Source organism: Danio rerio, chromosome 1, assembly GCF_052040795.2.
Source record: "Danio rerio strain M-AB ecotype USA chromosome 1, GRCz13ab, whole genome shotgun sequence".
Taxonomy (NCBI): Eukaryota; Metazoa; Chordata; class Actinopteri; order Cypriniformes; family Danionidae; genus Danio; species Danio rerio.
In genome coordinates, this window is record NC_141021.1 from 21999304 (window position 1) to 22018079 (window position 18776).

The 18776-nt window shown below is 35.2% G+C and overlaps 1 protein-coding gene across 1 annotated transcript in view; it reads right to left on the reverse strand.

Annotated features, from left to right (window-relative positions):
- Positions 1 to 18776, reverse strand: part of ndst3 (N-deacetylase/N-sulfotransferase (heparan glucosaminyl) 3) — a 403362-nt gene that overhangs the window by 383493 nt on the left and 1093 nt on the right. The window lies entirely within an intron of this gene.

Here is an 18776-nt window from a genome sequence, read left to right on the forward strand (position 1 = left end):
TTCAATTACTTTCCATACCGCATGTGGAGTCATGTGACACTGTATTGTGTATATTGTGCATATTTTCCATAACATTAAAATTATTATTTATATGAAAATATTTGTTTACAGAAGATGCAAGAAACGCACTGTTTAAAATATGATTTCCAGAAAATGCAAGAGTTATTTAATTAGAAGAGAAATAGAGCTTATTTTCTACTTTTAATATGAAAAACATTTAAAAAAAAAACAAAAAAAAAACATTGAAAATAATTTATTTTGTTTCCAAAAGTGCAAGTTATTTACTTTCATTTTTTTTTTACAAAAAAAAATTGACTATTGGTTTTAGGCAGTGTGTATTTTAATTTCAGTTGTTTATAAATAATAAATAATCATAGATAGTAAATAGTGTGTTTCCTTCAATTACTTTACAGTTTGGTACAATAATAAGTTATTAAGTTTTAGTAATGCACCCTTTATTCAGAAATATCTCACTTGTAATATGTGAGCATTTTTACAGTATAAAACTTGTCACTGAACTATGAGGACAAAAATAAGTAATAAAATAATCATTCATTAATTCATCAGAATTAAGTCAAAATTTCAAAAATTAATCAAGATTTTTCATTTTAGGTCAAATTGCCCAGCCCTATGCTACCACATTAAAACCTGAAAAAAAAAAAAAAACACACACACATTTTGATTTTCCACAAATCTCAGTGACATTGAGAATGACCTATGACAACTGATGATACATCAAGCATTCAACAAACAAAGAACAAAAATATTAAATTCCTGTATTTACTAGTACCTAGTCTACACCAAATACAACAAAGTCAGAATTATTAGCCCACCTGTGATTTTTTTTTAAACATTAAGGTAAAAATTATTAGCCCCTTTAAGCTGATTTTAAAAACCATTGTTATACTATAACTTTCCTAATTACCCTATCGTAATATGTTAATAGAACCCTTATTACTATTACCTAGTTAAGCCTCTAAATGTCTGTATAGAAGCTGTATAGAAGTGTCTTGAAAAATATCTAGTTAAATATTATTTACTGTCATCATGACAAAGATAAAATAAATCAGTTATTAGAAATGAGTTGTTAATGAGAAATGAGTTGTTTGTTTGCCTACAAAGTGACTTCTGGCCTAGCACCTTCTTATCTGCACTCACTTCTGCAGATCTATGTGCCCTCCAGAAACTTGCGTTCTGTGAATGAACGTCGCCTCGTGGTTCCATCCCAAAGAGGGAAAAAATCACTTTCGCGAACGCTCACGCTCAATCTGCCCAGTTGGTGGAATGAACTCCCTAACTGCATCAGAACAGCAGAGTCACTCGCTATTTTCAAGAAACGACTAAAAACTCAACTATTTAGTCTCCACTTCACTTCCTAAGCTGCAATTGCCTCTTTGAATATCACACTAATTGTAAAAAAAAAAAAAAAAAAAAAAAAAAAAAAAAAAAAAACTACTAACACTTCCCTTCTTAGACTTTACAGACCTGAAACTTGCCTTTAGTACTTATTCATTGTTGCTCTTAGTTGTGTAAATTGCTTCCTTGTCCTCATTTGTAAGTCGCTTTGGATAAAAGCGTCTGCTAAATGACTAAATGTAAATGTAAATGTAAAACTATTATGTTTAGAAATGAGTTGAAAACAATGTTCCCTTCGTTAAACAAAAACTATGGACAAAATAAAAAGGGGGGCTAATAAATCAGGGGGGTAAATAATTCTGATTTCAACTGTATATGACTGAAAGTAAAAATTGCATTCTGAAGATAAACAAAGGTCTGAGGGGGTTGGAACTAAATCAGAGTGAGTAATTAACTAGACTAATTACAGAATGTTTGGGTGAACTAATTCTTTAAAAGTAATTAGTCAACTTTACTTTTAGACCTAGTGTAACCTGCAACTGTTAGGTTAACTTCAGCAAAGTTAACCAATCACTTAAAAAGTGTAAAATATTGTAAATCAGACCCAGCTTGTTTAACAGATTCAGTGTTTCAACTAATCTCGTAACCATAGGTAAAGTTTGTAAGTCCTGTAACTTTCACACAGTGCATGCAAGGATATCAGTAACAAATTATGTATCATAATACAACAAATAATAGTAACATAACCAGTCATTTATCCATTGAGAAAAATTAATTAAGAAGTCCAAACTATTAAACGCTCAATTAAACATACACTGTGCAACTTAATAGAGGCACTTTAACGGGTAACAGCATTTCTGGGTTTTAAGCGACAGGCAAATGGTGTGCATTTTCCAGGTACAGCTAGTTAAAAAAAACATCTAAACTTTTCCAAATGCCGTGAGTGCACCGTGATTAATGTAAGTAGAACTAACCAATCTGCTTCACACTTTGTATAAAATATACACATTTCAGTAATAACGGCAGACTAATTACCTCAGACAAGCACAGCGCATCCAAACACTGCAGTGCTTTTTATTTTTCTCCATTAACTTGCATCGGAACTGCTGCAATGGTTTGTCGTTTTGCCATCCTTTGAGAAAACGGCTGATGGTCGCCTAGTTATGAGACACCATAGAAATAGTGAATGGAACCACGCGCTCATGCTTGTCACTTCAGGTCAGAATAACACAACCCAGGCTCATTCTGAAAACATAGTCCCATAGACATTTCAGGAGGCCGCGAAATACATCCCGGAAGGTACGTATTTTTGCAGTTTTCGTTTTCACGAATCCGCGAGAGGCCGTTGTGTGCGTTTTTTCGCATCTCAAATGCCACTCGCTAGTGCCGTTCGCGCCTGCGGGAACCCACCAGAGGCCACTGTCGAACAACCGTCTATCCGACTTTCTGAATGATTGACTGGGCGACCGGACAATTGGCTGACCCACCCTCCTCCTTCCCTGAACCCAACCAATTTTACCGATTGACTTGGAGCCCACCCGCTTACTTCCTGGAACCGCTCTTCCCCAGACTCGAACCCGGATCGTCGTCGTCGTAGTAAGCTCCGCTCTGCATCTCAAGTCCGCTGACATTCACGACGAGCTAACTGGACAAACTGGTTACAGTGGTAAAGCCCTAGGCACGGAAGTAAGCGCTCAGCCGGTAAGCACCAAAAGGAACATAGTCATACCGCCCCATAGCACTCGCTTAAAAAATAAAATGCAGCCATGCGTACCTCCGGCTACATAATTCGCGGCCTCCAGAAATGTCAGCGGGACTACGTTTTCAGAATGAGCCTAGGTTGGAATAACACATGCAAAAATAAGTGCCGTATAGCAGCAGTAAAGAGGTTATAAATGAAACAGAATGTAAGAATGCCGCCAGAGTGGCTTTTTGGTTTCTTTTCTTGTGCATCCAAGCCACTAGCTCCCCATCTGAAGGAGTTTTTAGCATGGGGGTAACATAGTCATTTAACTTCACAATTTGTAATGTTGCAGTATGTATTTGAATAATGACGTCAGTTCCTTTACTTTTACACTCAGATTTGTTAATCATAATGTGTTTTATTTATAGAGTTTGAGGTTTACTGTATCGTTGTTATTGACACATATGTCATTATACACACAGATGTTGTTCTATCTTTACCATTGCACACACTTTGTAACATTTTATTATTCAAGATTCTAGAGTCTTTTGAACACTTATGTTTTTTTTTTATGAAAAGATCAAATATTTTGTTTAAATATTAAAACTAGTTGCCTTATTAATGTTGGTAAATTTAAATAAATTGGTTAAAAAATAATATCAATCCTAACTGTGTTGTTAAAAATATTCAATAATTATCGATATTGAATGATATGAAACATGATATCGTAATTTTTTTTTGCAATATCGCCCAGCCCTATATGTGATTGCTTTCACAAACTAGGTGAAATAAATAAGTGAAATGTACATTATTACAGTAAATCACAGATGCTGTCAATTGAGCTTATCTTGTACAGAACCATGAGCCTTCCAGTAACACAACAGATGTAAGCTACCATTGTTCACCAAATGTGCTACACTAACAATAGAGCACAAGAGGGTTTAGGAGTAAATCCTTTTGCTGCGGCATTATGTTTGTATTTTGTGAGAGTCCGCAATCATTTTTTTGCCCCTCACTATGATTTTATGGAAGTATTCTGTCCTTTCTTTCCCTCTCCATCTTTGTCATTGTGTTGAAATATCCACACCCCAAATAAACGATTTGTCTTGATGAGGTCACCATACCCTGCATGAGATGACAGAAAAGGGACAGAAAAGCCTGCAAAATTGAGGCTGGTATAATCAGAGCCAGGACAACAGTTGGCTGACCATGTCCACTGGTTCTCTTCCAACTCTCTTTTGTGTGTGTAAGTGTGTGTGTCGCCTGGTGTAGTTCCAGCTCATTTCAGCGTTAAACCTCCCAGAGATGATTCCTGAGTGTGTGTTTGTGTGTGTGTGTGTGTGTGTGTGTGTGTGTGTGTGTGTGTGTGTGTGTGTGTGTGTGTGTACGTGCATGTCATGTCTAAGCTGTTTTCGGTGCTAAATCTCGCTAAGACGACTATGGCTGGAAATGAAGAATTTAATCTTCAATCTACACAACCTGTAAATATAAATCACAAACACCCACACGCACACCTGACATTGATGACTTGACTATGACTCAGTTGTGACGGGCGATGTGGGTTTTTTTTAGTCAAATTCAATGTATTTAAATGCTGAAATTGTCATTTTGCACAATTATTCACTCAAAAAAAACAAAAATCAAATAGGGATGCTGAATAAAAGAGCAGTTTGCGCAAGTGCTGTGCTAGAACGACCTTCAAGTAGATTTTTAATTTCGAGTTCTATTTTTAATAGTGATGTTGTAGTTTTGAGTGTAATGACTCCAAAGGATAAACAAGTTGTGATGGTGGAAGTGATACTCTGATTCCAAATCTGAAATACAGATCTACAGTACACTAGAGATTATATTTTGAATCTAATCAAGATAAAGAGATCAGTAAATGGGAAAATGCTTGTCTTTCAAAATACAGAAAATGTTGGGTCAAGGTGGACAAACCTAACCTCTGGATTAAAAATGTAATTAAAATGGCTTTTATTTCAACTCAACTGTTGGGCTTCTTGTCATATTTGAAATAAATTTAAGTTGAAACAACCTAACGTTCGTTTAGTTAATTTTTGTTTGTAGCCCATACGGTTTAAAAGTTATAACGATAAACAATTGAAGAGAGCTAGAGAGTCCAAGAAACAAACCTAACCTCTGGATTAAAAATGTAATTAAAATTATTTTTATATTAACTCAAAAGTTGTGCTTCTTGTCAAACCTGAACCCAAATTTAATTTGAAACGACCCAACTTTTGATTGGTGTAGCGTTTTACTGGACATCACATGAACAAACAGGAAAACTGATCTCTTTGCATCTGCTTGTTGGAGAGAGTGTTAACAGCACAGCAATGTTCTGTTCTATTGTTGTGGTTTCATTTGATTATATTAAAGTGTTTCTGAGACTAAAATAAATCAAAACCTTTTTGATTTCAATTGGTTATGCTGATCTTTATTAGCTTCAAAGAAGCTATATTACACAAAGCACATACAAGAGATCCATTTTGGAGTTAATGCAACTTATTTTACAGAATATGGAAATTTGCAAGTAAAAAAAAACATTGGGTCATTCTGCGTTCACTCAACGAGATCCCTTGGGTTGGGTCTTTAGAAAGACGGCATTATGTTATTTTCCACACAGATTAGTAGATCTGTTAGTAAGATTTGTTGATTTTAGCAATTCTTGAAGTATTGTTTCTAAAATGGGAAACATGGCAAAATGTGATCATTCTATAGTGCCTATGCCTATATAACCTAAAGAAATTATCAATATCTCACTATCCTTTCAGATTCTGGTTCTAAACAAACTTTTTCTTTGGTAGTTACATTTTTTAAAAGCACTGTCTTTTTTATTTCCAGAGATTTTCTAATGTCAATTTGGCTTCATGATGAACTTGCTATTTTTTACATTAGAAGTAGAAAAAAATGTGAATTTTAACTACAGTAATTTTAAATAAAGCTGACACTGTAGTTTTTAAAAGGAAACGTCTGAACAACAAATAATATTAAATCTAGAGATGTATATCAATTCAATGTAAATAATTGTTAGTAAAAAGCCTGTCTGAGGGGCGCCACGGTGGCGCAGTGGGTGGCATGATCGCCTCACAGCAAGAAGGTCGCTGGTTCTAGCTACGACTGGGACAGTTGACATTTCTGTGTGGAGTTTGCATGTTCTCCGAGGGATCGTGTGGGTTTCGCGTGTCTAAAGACATGGTTCAGGTGAATTGGGTAGGCTAAATTGGCGGTAGTGAATATGTGTGAATGGAAGTGTATGGTTGTTTCCCAGTGAAGAGTTGCAGTTGAAAGGGCATCCACTGTGTAAAACATATGCTGGATAAGTTGGCGGTTCATTCCACTATGGCAACCCCAGATTAATGAAGGGACTAAGCTGAAAAGAAAATAAATGCCTGTCTTTGAGTGGTGAAAATATTATTTTCCAAAGTTGATCTAATTAAATAAAAAAGTTAAAATAGAGATAAGAGTTGCCCAGATATACTGGTGGTTTTACATAGGTTTGTTAAATGTTCTTCACCTTCCTACTAAGATAAACAAAGTAAACTAGAAAAACTAAAGTAAACTATTCTCAGCAAACTGTCCAACATTTTTAAACTGATTCAGGTCCTCTCTAAAAAGTTGACGCTGTCAGGCAATTTAAGAGCAATTTTTAAATGTTTAATGTGTATAGCAATAACACATTCAATCTATTGTCAGACATTTAAGGTTGTTACAGACAAACATAAGCAGCACAACAGCTGAGTTTAAACAATCTGTAGCAGTGTTTTCTCCAGAATGCCTAATCGCTTTGTTCCTAACAAATTTAATTTTATGACTCTCCAGACTATAGAGCAATATGGGAAAAAATAAGCTATACTGAAATAACATATATATTTATAATACTTACATAGTTGGTAAAACGTTCTAAAATCTTCCAATAAGCTATTTACACACACTTATAATATATTATTTTAGTGTGTGTGTTTTAATGAGAAATTTTATATAGGCCTATATCATTGTACGCATGCGACTTATAAGAATAATAATCAGACAATTACCAATATAACCTAATTTAAATGAATGTAATTTATAATTGACAAAATGTGATACAGTAAATATGAAATCTACATAGCAAAACAACATAAATACTACTCTGAAAAACTCAATGTAGGAATTATTTTTACATGCACTTTCAAATAAAATAAGTGACTTTTCATGATGCATTGGTGTGTGAATAGGCATGCATACACTGTGCATGCTTTAATAAATAAAAAAGAAAGAAAAAAAATACCTTGCCAAAAGTGGGTATATATACTGTAGAACAGTAAGAAAGATAACACAACAAAATGCATTAAAAAATCTGTAAAAGTTGTTTGTGTTGTTGTTGAGGGTAAGCAGGTTTCAATCAGCTATTGCTGTGTACCAAAGCATTTTTTATCTGTCTCTTCTAGGTCAAAAATGACCAGAATGCGATATGAAGGTTAAGCATAGCATATGTATTCATGTATATTTTCATTTAAGTACATATTTTTAGCCTTAAGGGTTGAGGAATAGAAGCTATAATTAGCTCATTATAAAAACAAGACATGCAACCTTTGACCGAATAAAAATAACTAAAGCCTAGTTTTCTCATCAGTGTAATTTCTTTGGCACCCTAATCTGAACGAATAAAAATGATATGGTGTATAATTGATAAAGAGAGCAATTTTATGCAAGTGTGTGTTGCATATTTAAATAGCAGCTCTTCCCCCTCCTGTGTTTGACCCAACCTTGAGTCTTGATGTGTGTGTAATGGACTGAATTAGATGATTACAGCAAAAGATCTCTCAGCTCAAATAACACGGCGTCATCTAAATGCACAGCAATATAGTAACAGTAATATGCTTTTCACACTCGTTCTCAATATTGCAGAGGTTTTCATCAGAAAGGCTGCCCTTCACTGATACATCAGCTTGGACATGAGATGCATTTCGAGTTAATAAATGGAGAACCAGAACTGACAAAATTAGCATGTGGTTCCTTCTTGTGGATCACCGTCTTGTGCTAGTAAGATTTACTTAAAGGGACAGTTCACTCAAAGAAGAACATTTACTGATTATTTACTCGCCCTTGAGTGGATCCAACCCTTTTGAGTTTCTCTTTTCAGTTGAACACACAAAAAAAGAAATTTTATATCCTGTAATCATAAACTTCCATGTTAGAAAAATACATATGCAGTCGAAATCAGATTTATTAGCCCCCCTGTATTTTCTTTTCCAATTTCTGATTAACGGAGAGAAGATTTTTCAACACATTTCTAAACATTAGTTTTAATAACTAATTTCTAATAACTGATTTATTTTATCTCTGCCCTGATGACAGTAAATAATATTTTACTAGATATTTTTAAAGATACTTCCATGCAGCTTAAAGTGACATTTAAAGGCTTAACTAGGTAGGTTAACTGGGCAGGTTAGGGTAATTAGGGCAGTTATTGTATAACAATGGCTTGTTCTGTAGACTATCGGAAAAAAATAAAGCTCAAAAGGGTTAATAATATTGACCTTAAAATGTTTTTTTATTTTTTTTATTTAACGCTGTTTTTATTCTAGCTAAAATAAAACAAATAAGACTTTCTCTAGAAGAAAAAATATATATTATCAGGCATTCTGTGAAAATGTCCCTGCTCTGTTAAAAATCATTTGGGAATTTTTTTTTTTTTTTTTAATTATATTTTTTATATATTTAAAAAATCTAAGATATTTTAATAATTCTGACTTCAACTGTTTGAAGCTAGTGGCTGAGATGTACAAGAAAAGAAACCAAAAAGCCACTCTGGCGACATCCTTACATTCTATTTTCTTTACAAATCTCCTCACTGCTGCTATATGGCACTCATTTATTATGTTATTCTGACCTGAAGTGAAAAGCGTGTGTGGTTTCCTTTACTATTTTCTATGGTGTCTCTCGTAACTAGGCAACCATCAACCGTTTTCTCAGAGGATGACAAATGGACAAACCATTTCTGCAGCTCCGATGCAAGTTTATAAAGAAAAATAAAAATTACTGCAGTGTTTGGATGTGCTGTGTTTGTCTGAGGTAATTAGTCTGCCGTTATTACTGAAATGTGTATATTCTATACAAAGTGTTACTACTTGCATGAATTGCGGTGCGCCCGCAGCATTATGCGGCAGGAAAAGTTCACATATTTTTTTTTAGGTACCTGGCTTGCTCACCGTGTGCACATCATGCAAATTGCTTGCCTCAACTGGAAATGACAAACTTACACCCAAAGCTTATTGGCATTCCTTTCAAGGCATGTGCTCAGTAGCCACATTTTAATAAAACTACAGCCTTCGTACCGAAACTTCATACAGAACTTACTTTTTTATCGTTATTGACAATGGTGTTCGGTCAATAAATGTCAATACTGATTTTATACCCTAGCCCTAATTTCTGCTCTCCAAATATCATGGTAAACGTTGTATAAAACCAATCAAAAAGCTTAGAAAAGCTGATCATTTGTCAAAGGGAAGCCTGGTTTCCACTTGCAGGCACGCAAACTTTCCAGCCATCCTCTTGTCAGAAATAGCAGCGCTCTATGTAAACAGACAAGCCAACACAATCTCACGGCAATTCGTAACTTTTTCATTTAGTGGCTACTTCGTATGAATTCGTACGATCTAATTCGTACAATTTAGTACGATTTACTTATCCCCCAATGACGGTTGGGGTTAGGGGTGGGGTCAGGTGCCATGCCTCCTTTTTAAAATCGCACCAATTCGTACGACTGAACTCGTACGAATTCGTACGAATTAGCCACTAAACTGGCAAAACGTAAAATACTTAAGTTTTCTCGTGAGATCAGGCTGGACAAGCAGATCCCTTCAGAAAGACTGTGTAGGGTAGTATAATGTATTGTGGATGAGGATCATGTGGATGATGAAAATGTTGCAAATGAAATCAGCCTGTGACTGATGTTGAGGAAGTTAATAGTTCATGTGTAGTTGTAAAGCAGTGTGTGAGGAGCAGTTGAGTTACCCAAAGCATGTGCCGTTTGCTGTAAAGTTTGTAAACTTAACGAGAGAGAACTGTCATTTGATTAAGATTTTGTTTACAAGGTACATCTGTAAATGGCCTCTCTCATTTTTTAACCCAATATTTAACTGTTGGTATTTCCTTTATGAATTCTTTAACACTGTTAAATATGTAGCATCTCTGTTCAACCTTTCTGATTTTAGTAAATCTTTGTAAAGTGCCATTTTAAATATTTATTCAAATAAATACTTTAAAGCTTGAGCCTGGTGTAATAGCATATGTATATAAACAAATGTACAAATTAAGCTATAAAATAAATAGTTTATCCCTTTAAATAGAATGCATTTTAAAGGATATCAGCAAAAAACAGGCGGAAAAAAAAAACATTTCTCACAATTTTCTGAGGTTTTCGATTGGAAAAAGAGGGTATATGAATATGAATAGGATATTTATTTTATAGCTTAGAGTCTCCTCTTTGCATTGATACCAAAACCTTAATTTTGAAATGTGGGTCTCATTTTGCTGGATCAGGTAACATATATACTATGTAAGTCAATGGTTACAGGTTTCAATGTTTCTTCAAAATATATTTTATGTTCAACAGAAGAAAGAATTTCAAACAGATTTTGAAAAAGTGAAGGGTGAGTAAATGTGCTTTGAGTGAATTACCCCTTTTATTTTTAAGGCAACATCTAATCCTGGTGGTCTACTTTAATAAATCAACAGTGCCATCTGCTGTTTGTCACAGAAATATACGCTAGCAGGGGTAGTCACGTTGGAGGGTGTGGGGATAAGGGAGTTCTAGGGTGTCCATCTCTTTTTAGATTTTCTGGCTGGTTTAAACACTTGTTTTTGTTATTTACAGAAAAGAGTCAAAGTTTTGCTGGTTAGAATAGCACCATTAAGCCCTGCTAATAAATGTAATTGTACCATCTGGCTGTTAAAAGCATCATTAAACATTTCCATTGAAATGCAAGTATTTTTTGTTTGTTTGGTTGTTTGTTTGTTTCTGCAAGCAACATAAAAACAGCAAATATCTCACTAAATGTGATTTATATGTGATGCCATCAGCCAGTCAGTGTCCTCACGGCATCATTTTCCTTCAATGTGGTTAATCACATGACTCAGTGAGGTCCTGCCAGCCAAGCAACTGTAATCAAGATGAATGGGAATGCTAATGAATAGTGTTTCTCTTCGTCGACCTCTTTGCTTTACAGAGCATACCAACTGTAGGGATATTTTATGTGTAGCATTCAAACAATTGATGTGAAATCTGTCTCTGGGATGGGAATATTGGACAAACAATGTAGGCTACATGTACCTTTTCGAAAAGAGACAGCAGATAAAAATTAATTTTAGTACTTTTAACCAAATATTACTTTAAACATCGCTGATATTATAAAATTGTTACATTATAAAATTATTTAAAGCCCCTTTTATAATGTTTATTTTTATTTTAAGTCATCCATATTTCTATTTTATATATACAGTATTTAAATATAATGTAAAATACACACCAACATACAATAAAATGGTTTATAAATATGCATTATCTTTTTTTAGTTAATAATAACAACTGTGCACAGGGATGGCCAGTGTTTATTATACTGTACATCTATTTCAAATAAAAAAATAGTATTTTGTCATTTGTATTTCATGGGGTTTATGAAAATGGGTTAATATTTTGTATCAAAATACTTTACTGTCTTGTACTTTTAAAATACTGTAAAAGTTAATAATTGTAAGAAGTCTACAAGATGACATCATAAAAATGCAGCCTCAGATTGGTGCTTTTTCAGTTATTGCTTGAGATCAAAACAGAAAATTCCTTAAGAAGGTCGTTAATGCTTGGAGTATGGATGGAAATTATGCAACATGCATAAAGAAAAAAACAGACAAATAGCAGGAGTATATTTGAGAACAGGTCAACAATCATTGAAAATAGTATACTGCACAATGCTAAGACCAGTAATATATGATCGCAGTACAGTGTACAGTTCGGCATCAGCATCTTTGCTTAGTCAGTCCTTCAGAACAGGATGTAGAAACGTTATAGCTGATGTAGATGCCAAGAAAGTAAGACAAACAACATAAAAATAAGTAAGTAGCGATACCTATACTTCATAGACTGTTTCAGATGCCAGTAGTTGATCTGCAGAAAGATACTCAATACTAATTTGTCTAATACAATCCAGTGTATTAGACACAAGTATTTAATAATACTCCAGTCTGTAAAGACTGGTCAAAAACTCCAGACTCTTCATTTCATGCTTAATGTTGTGCAAAGAACACTTGCAAAAATACGATGGAAACATCAGTAGTAAATACAGTATACAGTACTAAAATATCATGTTTTAATATTTCAGTTGCAAAAAGCAATACATTTACTTAAAAAAATATGTGAACAAAAATGTACCTATTAAATTAAATAACCTGTTTAATTATCAAAATAAATAACATATTCATAGATCACCATTTTAGAATAGAGGACTGTTACAAGATAGTATTAAAGGCCACCAAATGGATGGAAACACAATGAAAAGATATAGTATTATATTCCAACTCAGTATCTGCATTTACAGAGATCATCTTCAAGACAGGACTTTCTTGTACAAAATTTATACTAAAATGAAAAATAAACAAATTGTTTCATGGTTAATTTGGTTTATGAATACCTCTTCATGTACAGGAGTAGTGGTAAATGAGTTGTCATGTCATAATCCCTTGTAAAATTATTTTGTAGTATCTTCAAAATACAGTATTTTATTTTGATAATTGTATTAGCTGCTGCATTTTTTAGCTTATTTTGATACAAGTAAAATGTATGCACTTGGTATTTTATTTTAAAATACATTTCAATGTATTTGCCCATCCCTGACTGTACATAACATTTAGAGCTGAAAAGAGTTGCTTAATTTATCTTAAAACACAAACATTAGTGAAATGAACTGCTCCCTCTAGTGGGTAGAAAAGTAATTTTTCACAAACAGCATGTACAGCTCAGCTCTGCAGGTGCTGGTGATTAATCATTACTACAGTATACAACCATATTTAAGCCACCAAAGAGCTGTTCACTTAGCTATCAGCTGGAGACCCAACGTTCATAACCTGGACATTCCCCTGGGAACTTAGTGGGAACTTCAACATGTTTTTCATGACACTGTGGGACAGTGTATAGAAAGTGCCACAGCAGCTGAGCCCATCAGACCCCTGATGTAGAGTTTGCTAAGCATAGTGTGAGCGCACAAGCATCACCAAGTATGCTACCTTCCAAGATTCCCAACTCTCAGAACTGAATGACACCATACTGCATAGGCGGCACCAATTCCTAGCAGACCAAGTAGGCCCGGTAGACCAAGCGGGCATACCAGGCATCGTACCAGACATGGGCCAGGCACCCGGGTCCTTCACTAAGGTGGGTGCTGAAGGCCTCGGAGGAACTCTCTAGGGTTCGTCAGAAGGGGAACTTAGCAGATCAGAATAAGTGCATATCTCCAGGTTAGAGAGCATGGCGCGCAATCGTTTTCGTTCTCTACAGATATTCTCTATAATATATATGTCGTTCTCTATAACGCCCAAATCATCAGAAAGAGGAAACAGACTCATCTATCAAAGGTTCAGAGCTTGTATTTTTGAATGCTAACAAACCTTAAGCCAAGTCCAACAAGAAAAGCCACACAGTGTTGTTTTAAAGCTTATTTAATTCTAATAATTAAAAAAAGCAAAGCTTGTGGTGCACTGTTCAATTCTAAAGTAAATTTTTAAGCTCATTAGGCTCTGTGTCTTTTGTATGTTTTATTTGTATTATCTTTCGCTTAAATTGCTGTTTCATAAAAACATCTATTGGAAAGAGTTGCCCTATGTGATATAAAGCTTTCATGGCACAAACGTGTTATTTAATTTAAAGCTTACTTATTTTTATTTATTAAAAAGCCTATCTTGATGTGCACTATTTTCTTTTTCTTATTGATGTTATTTGAAAGTAATCTGAATTGTTATAAAAGCTTTTCTGGTAAAAAAAAAAATAAATAAAAAAAAAAATAATAATAATAATAATAAAACAATAAACAACAAATAAACAGTGTTTAAGTTTCTAATGTCTGCAGCATCATATGTCACAAAACGGTTCACAAAGACTATTTGATTCTTTAAATAAGTAATTTCTGATGCTTTCTTCCACATTATGTGACAAAAGAATGAATGACTCGAGTCAACTAAGTGATTCATTCATTCGCTCATGCGCACGTTGTGTAGTGTGGGAGAAGATCAGTTCATTTTTCAAGTTGTCTATCGGGTCTGAGTCGTTCGTTCACCACAAAAAAGACTAAAGCCTAGCCAATCATGCATTTAGAGCTGGAAAAAGAATTGATCCGTTCATCTCTCAAGTCCTATCGGGTTTGAGTCAATGTGATGACTGTCAGTGTAACGTGAACGAACCACTGACTTTTAAAAGACATGAAGAGGTGAGCTGAGCAAAGAGACAACAATACCTTCATAGACAAAAGAGCAGGTAAACATTGAATTATTTTTTTCTTCTTCTTAAAGCATTCTATTTATGACTTATTTGTTGTGTGATCAACCTTTTGGGCAAGTTGTAGACGTGTTTGGAATCAATCCACAAAATTTAATAATAATTTGGCAAATTGAACCAGATGAACTAAATGACTCGAAAAAAGATTCGTTCATCTCGATGAACGAGATTCAAAGATTCGAGTCAGTAAAATGAACCGAACTTCCCATCACTAGTTGCTTGTTGATTGCCGCTGTACGTCCATTGTATTGTAAATTCAGCTTAAGGTACATATGCATCTATGGCAGCAATTCTTGTCATCATGGAAATCCATGTCCTTCTTTTACCACGATTATCTTACACAGCAAGAAGACATTCAACTGTACACAGATGCAGCACCTTCCAACACCTTCGACAAATTCTGCAACGCGCAATGGTTGGCTTCCAAAAAGCCACCCGAATTTAACCACCATGTAAAGTTAACAAATACACCTCCATCTGTTCTTTATGAAATGTACCCAGTAATCATAGCAGCAATTCTTTGGGAGCATGAATGGTCCAAACATACAAAGCTCATCCACTCTTACAATTTGACAGTGGTTGATATTTTAAACTAAGACAGATCTTGTTCCCTGTTCATCATGCAATTTGTTCGTAGACTAACTCTAATTTCCACTCAAAACCAATTTCTAATTAAAGCCACCTAAATCCCAGACGACCATAATAGCATTAGCAGATTATTTGCCTCAACTTTCTTTCCAGAAGTTCAGAACAGGCACAATTTTCAGTAATGATTTTCAATTAATTCCTTGTCTGGAAGATATCTCCAAAGCTTCACAAGAGGACATCATCAACAGCTTTAAGGCTTTCCACTAGTACTACTAACTCTACTACTACTTCTAGTACTACTACTAACCGTTTCCTCTATCAGAAGTTTGGTCCATCTGCAACTTCATTACATCCGAGTCACCACCACTCGGACATACCCATTTAGAAATAACTTAATCTACAAACTAGCAACAGGTCAGCCATGCCATTCCACCTCCTATTCTAATGTGATTATGCTAATTAAAGGCCTGCAAAAACAAGAACCTTCCACTGTAGCTAAACGTTTACCTCTACCTTTCGACTTTCTGAGCCTATGAATACGTGCTATACATACAGTTTTTTTTTTTTTTTTTTTTTAGTTCTCCTATTGACCAAACCCTAGAATGCATGTTCCTCACAATCTTTGGTCTCCTGAGGTGATTGGAATTCACCCCTTCCACGCGCCCACCACGACACGACAGCAGACAAGCCACTAGTTCATGTCATTCACCAGATAGAAGTGTATGAAGTGGTTGGCCCGACGGCATGCAGGAATATCACTTATTAATAAACCACACTTACAGGCTATTTCAGAGCGAAAAGTCAGAGTAGCATGGTAAACAATATCGGAAGCGCAACACAGGCTGTCATTGTTCAGAAATGACCCAATGTGAATATAAAAGCAACTGCCTAGGTTTTTCGGCCAGGCAGAATAGCGAATTCACTGATGTTTTGTTGTTAAACTAAATATAAATCTACGTTATCGATGCTGTAAAAGGAGCTTATGAAACTGAAAACATGTCAGTGGCTGAACAATACGTCTGTGCATATAAAGTTAACCTATTTGTAACAACAGCATCTGCATCAGCTCTACGTAAATGAATAAAATAGTTTTAAAACAGAACATTACTTCTCTAACAGAAATATTTCAGCCATGGTGTTGTGTCATCCTTCCTCAAGTGTGCAAAAGTAACTCCAATATTGATTCAGGATTTTAAAATTTTTTTAAAAAGTGTAGTGAACACGTGGCATTTATCTAGGCATGCACGCGGCACTCATGCAGGCGTGCACACACTAATGGCAGATCTGCATGAACACAGATGCGCAAAAGCCCAAATTGGCATTTGTTGACAGACAGTTTGAGCTACTTATCCAAATTATGGGAGATGTCGGCCCGACATTATTTAATTGGATGAACATTTTTTAGTTTTATGCCTTACCCATGACTTAAAAACACATTTAGATCATTTACTGTATTCATTACTATTGGACTGTGAAGAGACCTTCCATAAGCACAACTAAAAATGTTTTTGAAGACAATCACCTAGTGCATCTTTTACTAATTTCTCAGCCCTTATGAACCACTTTAAAATTACATCTACTTTCGACACACATCTTACAAAGATCCTATTTTTCCTAGAGAAAAATCGAAAATGGCCACCAGAACCTGGTTCAACAACCGCTTGCAAGATGCATTCGGCATATCTCCAAAACATACTCATACTCTATACACTCCCCATACTCTATACACTGCTTTCGAATTGGAGCAGTCACAACAGTGACTAGCTCAGGTGTTTCAGTCAAAACTATAAGAGCCCTGCGCTGCTGGTCATACAAACCATACCGACTATATATTTTAAGCAACCTCAATGGCCTTTGTCAAGCTCAAACCCGCATTAGCTCTCTCAGTGCTTGGGGTCTTCTAACAATTCCATTCGCACTTACGAGACAAAACCCCCATTCTGAGCCTCCCTGGACAAGAAACAAGTCCTGCATCATCTCAGCACCCCCCGGTTCTCGCTTTTGTCCGCCACAAACCCTGCATCATCTTAACACCCAGCTCCATTGATAACCAGCGTCCGGCAGGGTTGGCCCGATAGACGATGCCATACGTCTCAGTGCTAAAATCGCATTTTTAAATGAAAATGATCCACATCCACACCGTGTTTTACCGCGCATTTCTGAACAGCCCCCTGTTCGCTGAAAACGCACATCATGTGACCACACGCACACACACACACAGACACAAGTGGTGCTCACTGCAGAGCCACACACACACAGCCAATCACAGTCATGCGCTCCTCTGAGCTCCAGAGACAGAGCAGTGCACGTCGGACAGTTTATAAAGGAGTGCTTCAGGGGTAAGTAATGTGTCAGTGCTCTTTGAGTAAGGGATAAACAACGAAATCATAGGCAAAAGGCATTCACCATAGTGCAGTTTTATGGAATAGCCATGCTAATAAAGCCTTTTTAAATTTGTACTTACTTTTCGAGAGGCTTGGATTTATGATTAGGCCAGTCACAATATCTATTTTTTGTTGTACAATATATTGCACCAAAATATATCGCAATAAATAATATTATTGTCATTTTAAGACAATTTTATACCACTCATTATAAATACCAGAATGACCAAATAAAATCATCCAATGCAAGTTCACTTTTCCAGAGAACAAATAATATTTTATACTTAGGAGGAGTATTTCATTTAATTATAGTCATTTTAACCATTTAACGATTAGGCATTGGAATGAGAATGTGATAACACATATCCTAAATAAATAATAATACATTTTAACAAAAAAGTGCAAGGTAAAAAGTAGCAGAGGCAGCGATATCAGGTACCAGATCTATTTTCAGTTGTCAGACACCCACATGAAAACATACTAAAACAATTTATTGTAAATACTATAGTGTTTTTTTCAACAATACTGACACATTGTCAAAAATGTTTCAATTTTTTTTTTTTTTGTATGCATTACCAAAAATGATTGAGGTCATGTCCATGTGTAGTGCGATAAGTCAATATATTGATTATTGTGACAGGCTTACTTATGATTTTGCTGTCTACAGGTAAGTGTGTTGAAGCAGGGTTGGAACTAAACTCTGCAGGGCTGCAGCCCTCCAGGAAGTGAGTTTGATGCCTCTGCAATTTAACGTGAGCAGAGAGAGGCGCCCTCCATGCCTGTGTGAGGACCGTGTGTCACTGTACCCAATTCATCGAACTAAATTCACATAACTTATGTGTTTTATATAACTTTTAACTTATGTATCATAACTAATATCTGTACATAACTGTTTTTTTTTTTCTGAGGCTGATTCAGAGTAGTAATGCCACATGGAGGATATATTCACACAGGTAAAAAAAAAATGTTATTAAAATTAAAGGCACCATTCATATGTGTGTGCTGAGGAAGGTTTACTTTGTTCCCTAGGCTATTACTATTAGCTTACTGCTAAATAAAATGTGTTATTTAGCCTATATTTTCCAATTAACTTGACAACTGATCTGGTAACACAAAAATAACATTTCAGCACACACTTTTGTGCGGGAGACCAAAATGCCAACATCAACAGTAATCGGAGTTCTTCTTTAAAAGAAACCTGGCTTTTGCTAGTCCAAAATTCGCATACTGTAGAATTAGG